Here is a 20,776-nt window from a genome sequence, read left to right on the forward strand (position 1 = left end):
TGTTTTGGTCACAAAAAACATAGTCCCATAGTAGCTACTAAGAAGAAAACTAACTATATCCCAGCCAAAACCAGTACACTACTAAAACCATTAACATTGCAGGTTTTCATACTAAGTGATAAAAGTTGCAAAGAATAACTGACATAAAAAGGTAGGCAATAACTGCAAATCATGCTAAGTTGACATTATTCATGACGATACAGAATTGTATTAACATAATGTTAATTCTAGGATATTAAGAATATTAATACTAGTGAATAAATATTTTTCTAAACTTATGGAAAAATAGGTATATGTCAAGTATTGGACAACTATTTGATATGGTACTGGAGTAGAACCTATTATATGCTTTTTATTTAAATTCCTCTTTTTAGCTATGGATCCTACAATTAAATTGTTTAGAATCTTAGTCCTGGCCAAAATAATTGTGCAACAATGATTTTAATAGCTTAAACAAAATTATTCTTGTCCTACTATTTATTATTCTATGTATATATGATTGTCCAGTAACTATTTCACACGGGGAAATGTACCTGGAAAACATGAAATAGTACCTGGAAAATAAAAGTCTATTTAAAAAAAACTACATAGATAAGTAGTTTAAATGTTAATAGACTGGCCTGCTGGTTACATAGGTATTAGAAAGCAGTAAGCTGCAGGCGACTAGGAATTATTTCTTTTAACACATTTAGACTGCAGTTCTCACAAAGCCTTACCTACAACTGTTTTTCTTTCCAATTACTTGGTCACATATCATGTACAGTGATCCGCATGCTGATGCATGAGAGGACCATTTTATTTAATCGGCAATAACACAAATTGCTTAGTGCAGTGTGAGCAGCAATAATTTTGAAAAAAAAAAGATAAAATTAAGAGTGGGAAAATGACTTCAGAAAACAAATGTAATTACTTCTTACTGTTAAAACATCAGAGGAAGGTCTAGCAATGTAACTACTTCTATCTTACCAGAAACTGGATAAACAAATGGCTCTAACAAAAAGGGAGAGGCTTTGTCTGGTTTGTCATGTTAGTTCAAGGTGAATGCATGTTTGGGATGTGTGTGGGCTTGAGTTAGGTACACACATCTGGCTTTCCCCATACAAAAACTTGCTTGGTAGGAGAGGCAATTTATAGAAGGATATCTATCACCAAACCTTTGCTAATGCTCTGTGGCAATGTTTCAGCTGCTCCAGGAAGAGCAGAAGTGTTACACTCAGAATCGTGTTACAAGCAAAAAGGAACATGCCATATATATAAAACTAAGAATTGAATATTAGACCAATTAATGTTTTACGACTCCAAATTATCTAATTAACACAGAGATTTAGTAGTAATACAGATAAAACTGTCATACCTACTTACCACATGCACAATTTTGAGTATCTACCAGTTTAGTGCTCCACTACCTATTGGGAGAGGGGGCAAGAAAGGTCTTATTTTCATAGTTGACTTTGTTTCTCACTATCCTAATCTATTTTAATTAGTTTAAATTAGTTTAGAATTAATTTTCCTAAGTCAGGACTGTCTTGCCCGTGACAGTTATCAGTAAGGAATGTCCCTGCCTTTATCTCAACCCATGAGCTTTCTATTTTCTCCCTTTGTTTTGCTGAGGTGGGGGCAGCTGGGTGGGAGCTTGGCCCTTAGCCAGGGTTAGCCCACCACAACCTACCTCCCACATGCACTCTTATGAGCATCTACACCTTTGCCCTGGTGCTGAAATTACCCTTCCACTCTCCCTCTGGGTTGAGCAAAGATTGTCATTGTCAGTCAGTTTCAGGGTCACTGGGCTGGGGTATGTGACCATAGCTCACCAGTGCTTCAGGCTCCAGGCCAGAAAGAACAGGATGCACATGGCAGGTGGCCTCTTGGCACAGGGCCTTACTCAGGGCTCTGGGAATGTGTTTCTCATCTCTCCCTCCCTCCACGCCATCTACCTACTAGTGCCCTACAGAGGGAAGTGGCATGTGCCCCTGTCCCACCTCCTAATACAAAGTGTTATTGGTCCCTCCCCTGCCCAGAGTCTGTCAGGCTGTTGTCCCTGGCCAGCCAGCTGTTCTCCCCAAGCAAACAGCTGGTCCCACCAGGTGGGCAAGAGTTGCAGTAAGGAGAGAACTAGGGCAAAAACAGGTGTGTTCCTTATATGGCCTTTGAGGGCTCCAAAGAAGCAATTGACAGTGATTCTTCAAACCAAAGGTCACATAAAAAACCCCTTCTCATGCTTTTCTGCAGAAAGAACTTTGCAATATCTGTTGCAACTGAATATCTATACATCTAAATATCAGGGAATTAGATGTATATATGATGACATTGTTTAAAAAACTGATAAAGGTCAGTCTCATAACACTTGACTGATATTAACATCACACTATTTTTTTATTCTTGTATGTTATCAGGCATTATGACTGCATTTTCAAAGCAGTCAGTCCTTAAGGATTATATCCTACTTTACCTGTGAGTATGCAGTAGCCTGACTACAATATTGACAGTCCTAGCCACCAAGGCTGATGTGGCCAGCCTGCAGAGCTCCACGTTGAGGCAGGTTAGGACTGAGTTCTTGAGGCTGGGTTATTTTAATACTCGACCATCTGTCAGAGACCAATACTTTCTAACCACAGTTTCTGAGGTACTGCACGTATAGGGAGTGTAATGTTTAATATCACATTTACTTATTTGAAGATTATTGATCAGGATTTCTGATTTAGCCAAGTGATACAAAACACACACTGAAAACACAATAAAAATGTAATTGATACTTAGCAAAATACAGCAAGTACAATACACAGTTCAATAACAATACCAATGTGATTCCCTTTACTGGTCTTTATAAAATTCTCAGCATCACTATGTTCATGTCCCTAGTCACCAGGAGGGAACATGTGGGTTGAAGCTAGCTTGACTTGGTGTCTTTGAAACTATTTTGCCAGTTGTCTAGTTTTTGTACTCTATGTTGGGCTGAGCCATGTGTTGGCTCCTCCTATGCTGATCTGGCTGACTCAGGGAAACATTTACACCACCAGTTGATCCACTCACCTGTTGATAGCTGTTTATCTATAACTAAAGCCACCTTATGGTTCCCTTTGTGTTGAAATTGAGTCAGCTTTTTGCTTTACTCTCAGCTTCACAGGCATATCACCCTTGCCCATCTCCACTGAGCCTTCTTCAATTATGGGGTCTTATTCAGTGAGTCACATTCCAGTCCTAGGGGTTTAATCAGTCACCCCATCCCTACATAGTTTATGGTTCTGGGCCCTGAGTTTTAAATCAATGCCAATATTTTCAAAGCTTTTGCTCTTATCACATGCTTAAAATGCTCACCATAATGAGAGAGATGTCTGGTACCAAGGTTTTACACAGCTCACAGCAAATGAGTGAAAATATCTCCTGGAAGGGATTTTTTAAACTTTATGTTGGTTTGAATTTTTTAAGAAGGGTTTGGCTTTTTATTCCATATACAGGTGACATCCCAGTTTCCAAAAAACAGGCATACACTTATTTCTGCAATAACTTATAATACTATTATAGGGGAAAGGAAAAAAAAAATAAAAAAAAGATCAATTCTAGTGAGAAGAAACTATGAAAAAAGTTATAAAAAATAATTTTAAAAAATCATCTGCATATCTAGCTAACCAGGTAACTATGTCTTCTACTGTTTTCTGGAAAATGGAATTATTTCAGTGGCTTCAGATGTTTCCTTAGGACTTTATTTGTCCAAAGCAGCGTAATCCTTTTATGTTATTTCACTTCCAGGCTATGAAGAGGATCTTGCAATAGGCCTTTTCAGCATGTACTGGAGACATCTTGTCTCTTCCTTTTCAAGCTTCCTTTCAAAGTATGTTTGTAAGCTCCTTTTCTGCAGTTACTGAGATTTATTTCTTCTTGTTTCTCCAGCAGCTCCAAACCAAATAAATAATGCAGGAATGTTAGTAACACTACAGAACTAAACATAGCAAACAAGTAAGAAAGCTTTGGGTATTGCTACAAATCACAGCTTATTATCAGGAGCTTTGAGGACATGATATCTTAAAAGCAAAATCTTTCTGAGAAATAATAGGTGATACCTCATTTTATTCTGATTAATTTTTAAACAATTATATGCTGTGGTAAAGAAGAAACTACAGATTGTGAAGAAAGTCAATTTTGTAAATATAATGCTGAGGGGAAAAAAAAGAAGGGAGTTTTACTTTTTTTTATTTTGATCAGATGCAGTACGACAAGAGATTTTGTTGATCTTCATCTGCTTTTTGAGCAGTTATATTTCAGGAGATAGATTTTCAAATCTAAATTCATACAGACTGAAAAACTTGGAAGTCTTTCTTGATGTCTGATCTTGACATATGCACCAGCTACATCCCAGTATTGTATCAAGCCAATTCACTGACATACCAGCTTCCTTTCCCCTTTTTCTTTGGGCTGTTGCTTCTATGTTTCAGTATAAAGGGTCTCTGAATGATAGCACAGTTTTTGCACTAAGAAAATTGGAATCTTAAATGAAGAAAGCTTCCTTTTTAGGGTCTGGAATTGATGTCATGAGTCAATTTAAAGCTACTAGGCAGAAAGTAGGTGTCCTGATTTTGATATAAGAATTATTTACTTTTAAAAAGAAAAAGAGAGGGAAAACCAAAAAAGTAAATATCTGTAGTGGAAAATCAGAAAGATTTTGAAAAACAGAGGATGTTAGTTAAATCCTTGCAAACAGTTAACAAAACATGGCCTTGGGAGGTAGAACAGACACCATAAATATGTTAAGCTATCAGAAACAGTGTGGCCAGTAGGACTAGGGAGGTGATTGTTCCCCTGGACTTGGCACTGTTGAGGCTGCACCTTAGATACTGTGTTTGGGTTTGGACCCATCACTTCAGGAGGGACATAGAGGTCCTGGACCATGTTCAGAGAAGGGTAACAAAGCTAGTGAAGGTCTAGAGCACAAGTTTTATGAGGAATGGCTGAGGGAACTGGGGTTGTTTAGTCTAGAGAAGACTCTTATTGCTCTCCACAGCTACCTGAAAGGAGGTTGTAGGCAGGTGGAGGTAGGTCTCTTATCCCAGGTAAGAAGTGTTAGGACAAGAAGAAACGGCCTCAAGTAATGCCAGGGGAGGTTTAGATTGGATATTAGGAAAAAAAAATTCTTCATGCAAAAGGTGTTCAAGCATTGGAACAGGCTTCCCAGGGAAGTGGTGGAATTACCACCCTAGAAGTGTTTAAAAAATATGTATATTTGGTGCTTAAGATCATGGTTTAGTGATGGACTTGGCAGTCCTGGGTTAACAGATGGACTTGATGATCTCAAAGGTCTTTTCCAACCTAAATAATTCTATGATTCCATGATTGCATGTGACTGTCACACCCCACTGACTAAAGATGAAAAATAAAGAAGTGATTCAGTTGTAAGTATTAGTGCTTAATGCCACTTTTGATACTACAGGGTATTGTGTCTGTTCTCCAGGCTGGAGCTGAAGAATCTTGAGTTTTCCTGCTGAACCTGTATGATATCTGCTAGCATCATGCAGAGATCTGAAATAACCTCTGCTATTTCACGACTTCAGCTTTCTAACAAAAGCACTTAAATTAGGTCTGCAAGTTTTCATAACTTGAAATACAATCTAGCTGCAAAAGCTAAATTCAACTTCTATAATATCTTGAGATTAATACTTTTAATACAGAACTCTAATCGTTATTTAAAAACTAATTCAAACTGACATCATCACACAGATGGAAAACTGGCTGAAAGACAATCAGCAAAGTTATGTTAAATTGCAGTGTACAAGGAGGTGTAGCCAGGATTGATGTTAGGCCCAGTTTTACTTATCAGTTTGATATCTGCTTTAGATGGAGGAGTAAATGGCCCATTAATTAAATTTTCAGCTGATATGAAATTGGAATATATTGCAAATATCATTGTGGATGAAGAAATAATATAACAAAGCCAAAAGAGGTTAGAATTATTGGCAGGAAATAAAATTATATTTAGTCTTGGGAAATGTGTAAGCTGTACATGTGAGGAATAACAATTCAGAATGACCATCTAAGGGAGGAAGTTTTGTTGGCAATAAAGACCAGGGGTGAAGAGAATAGCAAACCAGATGTGAGCTTCAAGGTACTGTAGCAACCAAAAAATAAAGCAACACTGAACTGCAGAAATAAATGTTGGGAAGAAAACTCAGATACTCCTTTCTTTTAAGTATTATAAATTAGTTATTAGAACACTGAGTGGACTGTGACACATCACAATGAAAAACAGTTTGACAAACTGGAAAAGTTTAGAAATGAAAAATAAAACAAATTCACTCTCTGGGAGAACTAATGAGAATATTAAAGAATAAATAATCTGGATACTGTAAACTGGTTACAGGAAATTGCTAATGAGGATAGAAATTTGCAATATTTGAATGCTACAAAAACTGAAAGAGATGATCTATAAATAGGAAAATTAGATTATACTTACTCAAAGAAAAATCAAGGAATGAAGCTGACCAACACACTGTAGGAGCATATGTCTCTTTTTGAACTCCTCAGCTGTAGAAATAATTGCATACACAGTTCCTCTCGTTAATGGTGAATTTCACCCAATCGTTATCATTCAGTATCAAATATTATTTCATCATTTTTCCAGGGATTCTTCAGAAATTAATTCTCCCATCTAAAAATTAGCAAGTAGACAAAAGTACTGGTGTATGTACCATTTGGGGATGGATGGTTTAGACATTCTGCTGATGGCAACCATAAGAAAAGATAAAGCAATTTTGAAAGACACTTCTTTAGGATCTTTCTTCTTCTTACTCAGTTGTTCTGACCTCTGGCTAGAAGTCTCTGTACCAAGAAACTTTAGAAAGCTGAGGCTATACTGTAACCAATGTTTGCAATGTGTTTGTTTTGCCGCTTCTGATTTTGAGCATTGGGTCTCTGACTGGTTTCTCCACATGTGCATACCACACACACTGTTAACAGCCTAAATTATTTGGTGGAACAGCAGCAACCCCCAAATATAAAATGGGGTTAGCATATCTCCTTTAAATGGCCCCTCTAGAGGTCTCCTCCTGTACTTCCTCTACACTGATATATCTGGTTATGTGATGACTGTGAAATATTAGGCTATGCTTACATTTTATAGTGGGGTTTTGTTGCTAACTGGTTTGGTACCAATCCACACTTTTCAGTTGATTATGTCTTTGTTTCATCTCATTACTTTCTGCATGGTAGATTTAGAAAGAAAGGGAGAAAATCACTGCCCTCTCCCATTCTTTTTAACTCCCATTTCTTTAAAGAGTCTGTGGTTAGGTATAGTCTGTATGTATTCTGTAACAGTGGCTTTCCTGAAAGGAGAGTTGGGATGTCCCTAAGTGGTTCTCATTTATGTGATGTTTAGCTACCCATAGTAGCTCAGAATGCAGACAAGAGGCCACCCATTCAGTGACACAGCAGAACCAGAAGACAGAAACAAAAGGTGGGGTGCTTATTCAGGATCTGAAGGAGAAATGCTACACAATTTAAGAAACCTATTGTACCAGAACAGCTTAATCCTTTAATCTTCTTCCAGCAGATGAAGGCAAGTGATTATTCCCTTCTTTTTGGTGCTTGAAGACTGCATGTGGAGGACTGTGTCCATTCTGGGCTTCACAGTACAAAAAAGACACTAACAACCTGGAGTGAGTATAGCAGAAGGCCATCAAAGTGTAAGAAGGGGACTGCAACCCATGACGTACAAGAAAAGGCTGAGAGGACTATGTTTGTTCAGCCTTGAAAAGTAATTGCTACCATGGGGATCTTACTGCTACCTACAACTTCCAATAGTAGAGTGTAAAAAAAACCCAAACCAAACCAGAACAGAGGCAGAATTTTCTGAGGTAAACAGTGGAAGACACACAATGTTGATAAAACACAGTGGGCAAAAATAAGGAAAAGGTCTTTCATCATGTGAATGATCGAACTCAGGAAAAGGCTTCCCAGTGATATCTTTGGAGATGTTCAGAATCTGACACCATGATTCTGAGAAGCCTGCTGTAACTGGACCTGCTTTATGTAGGATCTTGAACTGTGTGACCTCTGGAGGTCCTTTTCAACTGGAATCCGTCTGTGCCTCTATGAAAAGTTGAGTCTTTATTTAGGTACAGAGAAAATTTGAGGGGACAAAAATGGATTCATATGGTCAGATGAGATTAAAAGAATATGAATTTCTGATCATAAAAGTTTTTTCCATTACAGTACAAGCAGCTGTGTACACAGGATTAATTGTTCCAGGATGACTGAACTATGATTAAATGCAGATGTTTAGGGAGATGCCTATCTCCATTTACAATACTAAATTTAAAACAGGTTAATCCCTGCTGGTCTTCTAACACAGTCTCATATTGATTGGCACATTGTGGCTAAATCTTTAATCAGCTGAGCTCTTTCATCATAAGGACCTTGTGGAATAATAGCCCTCATAGAGGAAAACATTACTAATTGACCTAACTTTCCAAAAATACATGGGGAGAGAGGACTGTGAGAAAGAAGTAAATACAGATCTAGTTTCTTTATGACTAAAAGTATCTACCTAAATACAAAATATAGGTGTACATTGAATTTTGGCTTGAGTTCTAGTGAGTATGTATTCTTAGCACATAATGATTAAGTCTCTGATTCCTTTTGGGCTTAGCTTGCCTTCTGGAACAATTTTTCACTTGTACAATTAAGATATCACAGATTTGCTTCTCTCTTTCCTAAACATGTTTCCATGTCTGATAGATACACTTTTTTTCCATTTCTCATCACATTGGATTCTATTGTCTACAAGAAAGTTTCATGTAAGGCAATTATTTCTTATGGTCTGCCAAGTATACTTTTAAAATATGTGATTGGCAGTTTTTCATCATGTCAGTCTATTCTCACACAATATATGTGGACTTATGAAGATATTAAAGTGACAATTTGATAATTACATGAATATTTTTTTCAATAAAAAATAAAATGCATCTTTATAGTTAAATTTAGCACTGAATTTTGAAACTCTAATCCAGTTTTAGAAAAAAAGCTTTTATGTCTCATTTTTATGGTATTCATAAAAGACAACAAAAGAGAGACAAAACTATGATCTTTATCCTTCATTGGAGACAAACAGCAATCTGCAGACTGACCTTGCAGGAATACTACCTTTGGCAAAATAGTACACTGACTATTCAAGGATAAGCTTAGAGATGGGCTTTGTCTAGTCTATGGTTCAATGGAATATTTGCTGAACACCACAAACTTAATTTGTTAGTTCTACTCAACAAAACAGATACCTAAAATCAAAGTAAATCTTTGAAACAGATCTGTAAATAACAAGCCTTTGAACTGGAGGATACACAGTAATTGCTGTGCTGCTTTTGCCTTTCTGGCCTAACTCCTGATGTATAGGAATTGGCAGTCATTGTATAATACTTTCCTTTTATAGCTGTTTCCAATGGTTATTTACTTGATTATTCACAACCTATCTTTAAGCTGTTCCTCTAATGTCTGTCTTAAAACATAAACAATACAGTGATTAAAACCAAAATATTAACACTCTAATAATCCAAATTCCACTGAGCCTATCATTTCCTCGTGTCCACTCTGGCCTATGATGGACTTGCTGGCGCACTGCTGGTCAGTTGATTTATTAAGGTCATGCAAGTATTTTGTAGGAAATGCCATGTTCTTCATATTCCAAAGGTAAATGGGCAAAGGAATCTGGTGGAATACAAGATACATTGGGAAAAAAAGTCTTTAAAATGCATACTGTATATACATCCTTCACATTTTATTTGATCCATTCAAGAAAAAAATAGAATATGTGTTAGTGAAGAATAATTTGAGAAAAATATTTTTAACTAGTTTGCCAAATCCACATTCAAATGATACCATCAAAGCCTTTATACATTTAACTAAACCTGAATGAATTATTAGAATGACAATAAATTTCCTAGCTTAATAAACAACCACCTCACTAATGAAGTGTGAAGACAATTGCAAGGAGGCACTTAATTAGATCATTTATAACTCATTAAGTAGCAAACTGATATACCCCCTGTTGGTTACTGTTAGTGATGAAAAGATAACTTAGATGTTAGAGATGAAAAGAGACCTGTTGTTTCAGATATTAAATTAAGTTTACATGTTCCAAGCAGCTAGTGTACATGTGTCCATTTATTTCAGCAGCATCACTTTTTCTGCTGAAATCTAGTTTACAGGTCCTTGGAATGTGAGAGCTCAATATCTAGAGAACGTGCTGTTATGTTGTCTCAATGTGCAAGGTAATTGCACTTCAAATTCAAAATATACACAGAAAACTTTACTATATGGATGTATGATCAAAAGGTATCTGCTTGTCTGCAATAGGACCTTTTGTCATTTGGAAAGGTGGTTTTAGTCAGGCAACATTCAGTCAAGGTGATGCTGCCTTTTCTGAATTTGTGAGTAGCAACAAACATGTTAAGAAAAGGTAACTTCTATCTGCTATACTTTACACTACAGAGCTTCTCAATAGGTAGGTCTCCCAAGTAACATGTGAACGATGTCAAAAATGATCGTATGATACAGTCAGGCTTTCTTTCTTTAACTTTCTGGAAGTTGTAACTCCTTTTCAGGTAAAAATGACAGTAACTTAACTACACTTTATTGTAAAGACTTAAGAGTGTATATTTTTGAGTTTATAAACTTTTGATGCTTGGATACTATCCATTAAGATTAATTTAGGTGGCTGGCTTAGGTACTACTTCACCAAAATGTTATGCTTTTGGCTCAGATGTGTGTGTCATTATAATTTATATGTTTACCCTATAATATCAGTGAAGAAGTTTTAAATGTCTCTGAAAGCCTGTATAAACAGCCACTTTTAAAACAGATGTCAAAGGACTTTTACAAATTACATGGTTGATCCAGTGGTAAGTTAAATACCTATCTCTTTTAATGAGTCTGTGGAGAACTAAATGAAATACAGCATGTGGAAAGTCCTTGGTTCTATGCTTCATTCAATTTAAGTGAGAAGCAAGATGCACTGCATCCCAGGAGGGTATTATGACTATGAGAACATCCAATCCTTGTTTAAAAAAGACAGTCTTTTTATATGCAAATAGACATACAAAAATCATTGATGGGTAATAAAGAAGACAACACAGAATGTGACACTTACTTAACTAAGTTCAAAAACATGGATCTCTGATTCCTGCTCTCAGTTGGTTTTATTTCTCTCTCCAGATAGGTGGATACTATGCTTGACTAAAGTATTCTTTATTTTACTGGTTGTCAGATTCCCAAGAAATGCATATGTTTAGCCTCCTTTGAGACTAAGAACTTCCCACTTTCTGGCTGAATGTTAGAGCTAGACATCTCAACACAAATGCTGGAAGTAGTTGTGCTACATGGAACCTTGCAGAGTCTTTGAGGGGATGTTAATTCTCTTTCCCTGTATACATCAATACTAATCTCCCAGGATAGATGCTCCTGGGAATTCCTGTGCAATTAGATGCCCAGGGAACTTCAGGCTAAAAAAGAATCAATTTAATGTTTCTGAGTACCAGTAAGGTTAAACAATCATGGGAAACATGCAGACAAGATTGCGTCTTGGTCTTAATTTAATTTTAGACACCTAATTCACAACATGTACCATGTGTTAGTGAAATAAATGCCACCCCTTCTCATCAGAGAAATAAGTTGGAGCAGAAAATCCTGAGTTTGGGCTCTCCCATAAGCTGGCTGTTTCACACTGCTTAGTTCACTGAGGTCATGTGTAGCTATTTTTTCCTGGAAGAAATGCATCTACCTTTACACCCACAGTAAATGCATAAAGTATAAATATTTTAAGTTTAAATTATATTTTTGTACAGTATAATGACTTTCCATTTCGACTTGCTTCAAAATAATTTATTCAGAATATCATCACATAGTAAACAGTATGCATAACATCACACAAAAAATCATATGGCTAAGCAGCGGTTCTCAGAAAGATTCTCTATGGTACTGACTCTCAAGTTATTGCTCTGAAAAACTCTTGCTGCTTTGTTGTGTGTATTCTGGCTGCTGGACAAGACAATATCACTTAAGTTCTGAAGTATGTTTTTTGTTGAAGGTATTTATGTTGTAGCTAGGTTATGCTTTTTAGGTTCTTAAAAAATAATTGGTTTATGAATTGTCAGATTTGAAACAAATAAGCAGGAAAAAAAATAGATTCCTAACAAGACTGGGGGTTTTGTCTACTTAAGTGTAATGCTTTTGGCTAGGGTAGAGTTATTTTTCTTCATAGTAACTTGCATGGTGCTGTTTTGGATTTGTGCTGAAAATAGCGTTGCTAACATTGGGATGTTTTAGCGGTTGCTGAGCAGTGGTTACACAGTGTCAAGGCCTTTTCTGCTTCTCACATCACCCCACCAGTGGGATGGCTGGGTGTGCACAAGAAGCTGGAGAGGACACAAGTGGGACAAGCTGACCCCAAGTGACCAAAGGGATATTGCATACCATATGATGTCACACTCAGCATATAAAGCTGGGGAAAGAAGGAGGAAGAAGGGGACATTCAGAGTGATGTGTTTGTTTTCCCAAGTAACCATTAGATGTGATGCAGCCCTGCTTTCCTGGGGATGGCTGAACACCTGCTTCCAAATGGGAAGTAGTGAAGGAATCCCTTGTTTTGCTTTCTTGTGTGCATGGCTTTTGCTTTATTTATTATACGGTCTTTATCTCAGCCCATGAGTTTACCCTTCTGATTGTCTCTCTCATCCCACTGCGGGGGGAGTAACCAAGCAGTTGTGTGGGGCTTACCTGCCTAACTAACAAAGTTAAAACACAGCAGAATGCTTCTTTTTGTTTTTTGGGGTTTTATTTTTTGTTTGGTTGGTTTTGGGTTTTTTTTGGGGGGGTTGTTTTGTTTTGTTGTTTGTTTGTTTTTTTACTGGAATCTCTTTCATATTCTGCTTTCAAAATCTGCTAAAAATTAACAAGCGAATTGAGGCCACATTGTGTAGATGACACAAATCTGACATTGAATAATCAAACTAGAGAAGAATGTGAAACACTTCTAAAGAACTGAAGAAAACCTGCTTGCTGACCAGCATGATAACAAATAACATTTGTTATTGATTAATACAAAGTAGCACCCACTGAAAGAGTAATTAAGCTCTGTGTCTCACTTTTAGACTGAAGTAACTTAAAAAAAAAAGGGTATTTTCATGAACACTTTTCGAAGTATAACAGTGTATTGAAAAACTTTTCTTTAATGGTTGTGATAAAAAAAAAAAACAAACAAACAAAAATAAAACCATGGAATTATATTGGGTTAAAATATGTTTTCTTCTCTGCAGTGTAAATTTTGTTCTCTACAGTGAAAACCAGCAAAATACTTTGGGAAAATAAGCACCATCATTCTTTAAAGTATATAGAAAAATAAATTTTAAACCATTCTCTATGTAAGAATTAATTTAATATGAAGTGACCTAGTATATTTCATTATGAGGTGACCTGGATAAATGGAATAAACCCATAAAATTACTATTTCCATGAAAAATAATTATTTAGTGTCAGGGTTACTTTATTGTATTCTGAAAAGAGGACTAGACAACATATGCTAGTAAACTCTATACTTATAATGTGTTACTTCTTTTTTTCTTTTTTTTTTTTTTTTTCCCTCCCCCATAAAGGACCTCATTTGCTGTAAAAATTCAAGATGCTGAAAACATTAAAAGACAAAGATTAAGAAAGGTGAAATAGGCAGTGAAGGGCAGTTTGGTTAAGTGAACTGGAGAGTGGAAGTGTAAAGAAAGGAAGGAAAAGTCACAGAATCATAGACTCATTTAGGTGGGAGAAGACCTTTCAAACCATTGAGTCCAAACATTAACTTAGCCCTGCCCAGTCCACCACAAAACCATGTCACTAAGTGCCACATCTACGAGGCTCTTAAATACCTCCAAGGAAGGTGGCTTAACCACTTCCCTGGGCAGCCTTTCCCAATGTTTAACAATGATTTCAGTGAATATTTTTTTTTTTTCCTAATATCCAACCTAAACCTCCCTGGTGCACCTTAAGTCTATTTACTCTTGTCCTATTACTTGTTACCTGGGCAAAAAGATGGACACCCACCCTTGCTACAACCTCCTTTCAGGTAATTGTAGAGAGTGATAAGGTCTCCCCTGAGCCTGCTTTTATCTAGGCTAAATAACTCCAGTTCCTTCAGCCATTCTCCATAAAACTTGTGCTCTTCACCAGCTCTGTTGCTTTTCTCTGGACATGCTTCAGCACCTCAGTGACTTTCTTGTAGTGATGGGTCCAAAATTGAACACAGTATCTGAGGTGCTTGCTTGCACCTGGACATATGAGCCACTGAGACCACAGCCACGCTGCAGTTGCTGGTACAGGCTGTCTCACACATGCACATACAGCTGGCCAGGACTTCCCAAGTGCAAGCAGTCAACCCCTCAGTGCTCTCATTCACTTCAACCTGCTCCCAGGCCACTTCACCCATTCACTGGCTGCTCCAGCTTGATCCTCAGTAACAATCACATATGCACTTCCATACTCATACTTGCTCCAGTCATTCGTACCATGGAAATACAGCCCTTCAGCTCATGGTTTGTCTCCAGGTGCTGGCACTCACATGCTCATACACACACATGCACACACAACCCTCACCCAGGAAAGTGTTAGAAAGCATGTAGCTTCTGCAGTATCAGGTCTAGGTCTAAGTTCCCCAGTACAAGTGGTATGTAGATATGTTAGAACAAATTCAATGAAGGACCATGAGGATGATTAAGGAATTGAAGCATATGTCATATGAGGAAAAGCTGAGAGAGCTGGCACTGTTCAGCCTGGAGAAGAGAATGCTCAGGAGAATCTTATTAATGTGTCTAAATATCTGGTGGGTTTAAGGTCAGGGAGCATGGCCCTGTCTAGATGGCCCTTCTCTGCGTGGGGAAGTTGGACTAGATGATCACCAGAAGTCCCTTCCCATCTCAGTGATTCTGTATTGATGTGATTCTATGAATTATTCATTTCAGAATGGATAATACATTTCATCTCACCATTTTCAGAATATCTAGTTGTTTGTGGGTGTTTTTTTTTTCCTTTCCCCCCAAGAAAAAATCAGTCTTTGACAAGGAATTTAGCTTTTAAGACTTCTAAGCTCTTAAAATATTAAAGCTTATTAAAAAAATATTAAAATGTTCTAAGTCTTAAAATAAGACTCATATTACATGAGATATGCATGTGTATTTATAAGATATATGTATATTTTTTTATATATACACAAACATGCCCTTACTCATATCACAACAAATAAAATCTTTAGATGTTATATGAAGACAGGAACAGAGATGTTGAAGTGTTTAAGCAACCATTGTTATTGCAAATGAGTAGTCAATGGTTCCTGCTCAAAATAATTCTCTTTCTGCATGTATAAACAGTTAGAAAGCTGTCTTCAGTTACCTGGTTATAAAGATAAGATTCAATCTGAAACCAAGACAGCTAGATTTAGATGTCTAGATCTGCTTGGAGCCAATCATCTCAACGTCTCTCACAATTATTAGAGGCTAGGTTGTGTGATTCAGTGTCCCATATATGAGTGTTTGGTGATGTTTTCATTGCCTTAGTGTGTCTCTCCTGGTCTCCAGTGGTCAGGTCATGAAGACACATGTTTCCCACAACTTCTGTTTTTAAACTATTAAATATATACTGAACTATAATTGAATAATTATTAAACTATAATTATTTTAAAAAAGAAATAAAAATGAAATAGTAACAATCTATGTTAAAATAAATAGTATTATGGCAGCCTTTCTTCTGGGGAGGAAAGGAGGGAAGGTCTGACAGAAATAAGGATAGTAAAGAGTTTTAATACATTAGGAAACAAATAAATCCTGTGAATTACATAGGAACAATATCAAATGGCAAATCCAAATTCCTTATTTACGAAGAAGAGAAAAAAAACCCCTATTTTCTAATTTGAGAGAAGGAAGACATGTTATAGAAGAAGATGGTTAATAATTTTCCCCTGTATCAGTAGTTAAAAGTATTAATAATTAGTAGTCCACATCATTTTTTTCCCACAATTTCTTAAACACTTGGATTGTGACAGCTGTAGTTTGCAAATCTTTAAAACGAATAAATAATGACATACTTCTGAAATTCCCTTAAAAAAAAAAAAAAAAGAAAAGTATAATGTTAGTGGCATGCTAATATTCAAAAAGGAAAAGAAGACAAATTAGAGGTGTACTTTTAATTTGTATCTGCTACTGGAAAGAGACCAAAAGAGAAAGTGATTTAGTAGTATACATAGCAGTAAATCACTGCTTAAACCTTTGTGGAACCAGTGTAATGATGCCTTGGGGGCGATAGCACTTATATGCATCTAGGGAAAAGAAAATAGTTCAATTTTTGCTTAATACATTTACTTGGATGTTCTTATAATAACTTTTCATGACCATGATTTTTTAAGACTGCCCAGTTACATTTTCAAATGGTAATTTCAAAGGTGGGAATACAGCCCTTTCTGTTATTTATTTACATTATCAGCAAAAAGGAGTTGCAATTTTTTAATGGTACAGCACTAGCTGTTTTATTGCCCTTTTAGTGCTTATGTAATATCAGGGGTCCTCAAACTTTTTAAACAGGGGGCCGGCGCACGGATGCAGTGGCAGGCAGTCATCTGCGGCTGCTTGGTTTCCCCCCCCCAACCCTGGCGTGGGGCGTGGGGGGAGGGGGGGGGGGCGGATTGAGGACCCTGGGGGGCCATATCTGGCCCGCAGGCTGTAGTTTGAGGACCCCTGTGTAATATGATTAAGTTCCTCTGCTTCTGCTTCTTGTGCTATATTGTCTCATTGGCATTACTAGTATTTTAATGGTTTCCTGTGGACCTGGAAGACATCCTATGGATGTTTACACAATATTAACTTAATTACACATCTACGTTTATTTGCTGTAGTTGCTATATTTTTAATTGCTTATGACCTTGTTGTTGAGCTCAGATGATTCCAATCATACCTTCAATGCATTTTTCAAGTCTTTTGTTTGTTTTTGATGATTCAGATTGGAGGAATAATCAGTGGTTTTAACCGTTCTCAAGAACCAAGCTATTACAGCAAATGTAGAGCAATTGAATGTTTCCTTAAACATCAGGCATTATGCTATCGCGATAATCACCCATCAAAGGATTTTAAAATAATGACTGCTATTTCCACATAATTGTAATTGTTTTATCACTAGAAAAAAGAGTATTTTATGGACAGATGTCATAAGGTATCAGCTGAGATAATGTACCTGTTGATAACAACCAAGAGCAATAAATTCACAGAATCAAGGAGTTGTTGAAATTGGAAGGAACTTTTTTTTGGATTATGTAGTCCAACTCTCCTGCTCAAGCAGGGTCAGGTAGATCAGGTTGTTTATGGCAGTGTTCAGTCAAGTTTTGAATATCTCCAAGGATGGAGACACACTAACCTTTCTGGGCAACCTGTGTTTGACTACCATCAGAGTAAAAAAGATTTTTCTTGAGTTAAGATATTCCATATCTTATTGATTTTAGTTTGTACCCATTGCCTCTTGTCCTGCCACTGGGCACCACTGAAAAAAAACCCTGGCTCACTCATGTTCCTTCCCTCTCATCAGGTATTTTTGAATCGGTGGAGAAAAACTGTCACTTTCAGAGTGCAAATTGTCTCATTTAGCCCATCTCTAACATACATTGGTTAAATTGCATCTTAAATGCCTGAATAGAAAAAGGCGCTAGAGTGTCCAGGTCAAAGGTAGGTTTCTATATTGTAGATGTCTAAAGTTAAGTGAGGCAATCCCACCCCCTGTTTGAAGCCTATCAATACTTCAAGTCAATGTGTACTTTTTCAAATTACAAACTCATAATTTCATATCCTTTGACATTTTCCAGCAGCACAAGCACTTTTACTTCCAGTAATGTGGCTGCAAGGTAAATGTGAGTGCAAGCATAGACCAACCTTCACATCAGAAAAAGAGCAAATATATACCCTGTGCAGATAGAATCTACTCTTTACGTAAGTATCAGTATGGAGAAAGTTGCCTTTAGTGACAAACTGCAGCAGATGGAAAGGAGACAATCTAGAAGTCGTTCAGTACAGCAGGAGAGAAGTTTACATAAGGTCAGACTGTGGAAATCTTGGAATATAGGAGATGCATTAATACAGGAGACTCGTTAAAAAGAGGCTGAGCCTTACACCTTTGAAGACTGACTTACAGGTCAATGCACTTTTGGTACATGATAACAAAAGAAATATCTGACACATGAGCAACTTTCTTGCTGTCTCAGATGAGACAGTTTTCCAAAAGAGATTATTTTACATATCATTGAGTAACAGTACTAATATCAGTCTAAAACTTCAGGCTTGGCAATGCCAGATTTATCAGTGTTGGCTTGAGAGTCAAATCCTGATCATCTCATTGATGTATCATAGCTACATGGTTAGATTTTGAAGCATCCAGGCACACAAGGAAAGTCAGTAAATCAGATTGAGATACCAAACCTGAGGGGTGGAAGAAAAACTTTTCAGAATAAGGCAGCAGGAACATTCTAAACAAGGCTGAGTCTGCAATTCCTTGTCAAGATGCCTTGTATGTGGTTTGCTGGAAAACGTCTAAGTCAGATCTCATACCTGTCTCTGGAAACAGACATCTTAAACTTTGAAAAATTGAACAGGATGCAGTCAAGTTTTTGAATAAAATATGTCAGAGAAAAAAAAAAATCACCAAAAAAAGTAAATTCCAAGTGCTTCTTCCCATATTACTTCTGACACAGAATTAGAACATGAAACATGATCTATCTTCTGCTCTCAGCTAGGTAGTCTACCTCTACACTGTTAAATGCATATGTTTCAAGAACTGAATCCTAGTCAAGTCAAGTGATAAAGAATGGCTCATTAGCCAATGAGCTCAGTTAGCAATTAACTCTAGACCAGCTAAAACCAGGACATTACTGAACATTAAAACCTTTGAAAAATGGTGACATTTCTATAAATCTGCAGAACTATCAGCAAGTAATTTTAATATAAAAGCAGATAATTATATGGCCTGTAAGGTATAGACATATAAAATGGTAGTTGCACAACAGCTGTAGTGATAAATATTTCTCTCAAGAGTAATTGTTCTGCTCCCATGTCCTAATTTCAGTTCCCATATCCTTTTTTTTCTCCTTTTTTGATGTTGTCATTTGTAGAGATTCATTTTGTGGAACTGATGACATAAAGATTTATTTGAATTATTTTCTCCATTTACAACATTTTATTTAAGTTATTTGTGTCTATTCTGGAAGTAAGCTATTATCATTTGCTTTTCTGTTTCCTTTAATTGTCAGTTGTAATAACCTAAAGGCCACAGATAATTGTCTACGTTTTCCATTTATTTTGTCATACAATTTGCTCCGATGCTTCTGTTCAGTAGTAAAATATTTCAAAAGTAATTTGCATGATTGCATTTCACATACAGCATGCATTCTTGTCACATGTGGAGTGATGTACTTCATTAATAAGAAAGAAGCAATAATATGTTTATTGATATAAAACAGTGATTTAACAAAGTTTGATAGTAAATGTCACAGCAGTTTAACAAGATCTGACAGCAAGATACGTTCGATTATTTACTGCATAGAGGACAGGATAAATCTGCTGCTTCAGGGAGACCCTCACATTGAATCATGAGGTTCAGAGAGGATACCCTTGCTTTCTAAACTCCTACTCAGAGAAGTCTAGTTGCTGCTGGATTCAATCCTAGTCCTAGACTTGGTCAATGGTTTATGTCTAAAGGATATGTGCAAAATCAAAGATATAATACTAATGAAGCTTACAAATTTAGTCAGCTATTAGTCACTTAACAAGGATCTGCTGCAGTAAGGAATCTCTCAATATCCAGGTGTAAGGGATCTCTGTGGCAGGTGTAATCTTGAGAGGCGTCCCTACTCAAGGGGAGATCCTGTAGTGCCACCCGCTGCCATGCCTGAAAGCTCATTGAGTTCTTGGGCTGCTGTCCTGGTTTTGGCTGAGATTGAGTTAATTTTCTTCTCAGTAGCTGGTGCAGTGCTGTATTTTGGCTCTGATGTGACAACAATGTTGATAGCACACTGATGGGTTTAGTTGTTGCTGGGTGATGTTTATACTTAGTCAAGGACTTTTCAGTTTCTCAGGCCTTGCCGGTGAGAGGGCTGGAGGTACACAAGAAATTGGGAGGGGACACTGCCAGGACAGCTGACCTGAGCTAGCCAAAGAGGTATTCCATACCATGGGACATCATGCTTGGTATATAAAGTAGAGGGGTTGGCCAAAGCCAGCTGATTGTTGCATAGGGACTGGCTGGGCATCGTTCAGTGGGTGATGAGCAGTTGTATTGTGCATCACTTGTCTTTCCTCCCTTCCCTTTGGAATGAATTCTTTCCTCCTTTCCCTCTTTTTTATTATAACTATTATTATTATCATTGCTGTTTCATTCGTATTTTATTTGAATTACTAAGTTGTTTTTATCTGAGTCCTTGAGTTTTACATTCCTTTCCAATTCTTCTCCCCGTCCTTCTGAGTGACAGGGGAGTGAAAGAGCAGCTGCATGGCATTTAGTTACCAGCCAGGGTTAAACCACAAAGGCTGCTCATTATTTATGAGATAAGATGATTGACTCGTAGTCATATCTGCATGTCAAATCATAGAATCATATAATCATTTAGGTTGGAAAAGACTTTTGAGATCATCAAGTCCATCTGTTAACCTGGGACTGTCAAGTCCATCACTAAATCATGACTCTAAGCACCAAATATACATATTTTAAAAACACTTCCAGGGGTGGTGAT

Source organism: Falco naumanni, chromosome 2 (genome assembly GCF_017639655.2).
Source record: "Falco naumanni isolate bFalNau1 chromosome 2, bFalNau1.pat, whole genome shotgun sequence".
NCBI classification, from domain to species: domain Eukaryota; kingdom Metazoa; phylum Chordata; class Aves; order Falconiformes; family Falconidae; genus Falco; species Falco naumanni.